The following is a 395-nucleotide window of genomic DNA, read 5'->3' on the forward strand; positions in this document are numbered from 1 at the left end:
TTTGCTGTTCGAACTGAACATCACAAACGATTTCCGTACAGTCGTTCATGAAGTTTGGCAATGCTCTAAACACTTCTCTTAGAGGGAGCTCCGTGTGTCTCCGAGCGGACAGCTGCGTCGTCTACAGTAGAATACTATGCTAGAATGTGCACTATTATGGTGTCCTCGCAAAATCAGGAGCATCTAGCAGGCACAGCAACGAAATTAAAAGCATTATTTTATGCTTGGCGTTAAATACAAAATACCAGCATCCTTGACTTTCAATGTCCCCCTGCACAGCACGGGTGGCGTTTAGTGCCATTCCTGCCTAGAGCTGCACGATGGGTCGCGCGCTTACGCTAGAAGCTTAGAAGATCGATAGTATAAAACAAGAACGCCGGTCAAAATAAATACAG

At 45.6% G+C, this 395-nt stretch overlaps 1 protein-coding gene across 1 annotated transcript in view; it reads right to left on the reverse strand.

The window, feature by feature from the left end:
* The window catches only part of EMH_0048360 (uncharacterized protein), a gene marked incomplete at both ends in the record, with an annotated part of 1225 nt that overhangs the window by 329 nt on the left and 501 nt on the right, over positions 1-395 (reverse strand). The window lies entirely within an intron of this gene.

This window comes from Eimeria mitis, genomic scaffold (assembly GCF_000499745.2).
Source record: "Eimeria mitis Houghton genomic scaffold, Emh_scaff2080, whole genome shotgun sequence".
Lineage (NCBI taxonomy): Eukaryota > Apicomplexa > Conoidasida > Eucoccidiorida > Eimeriidae > Eimeria > Eimeria mitis.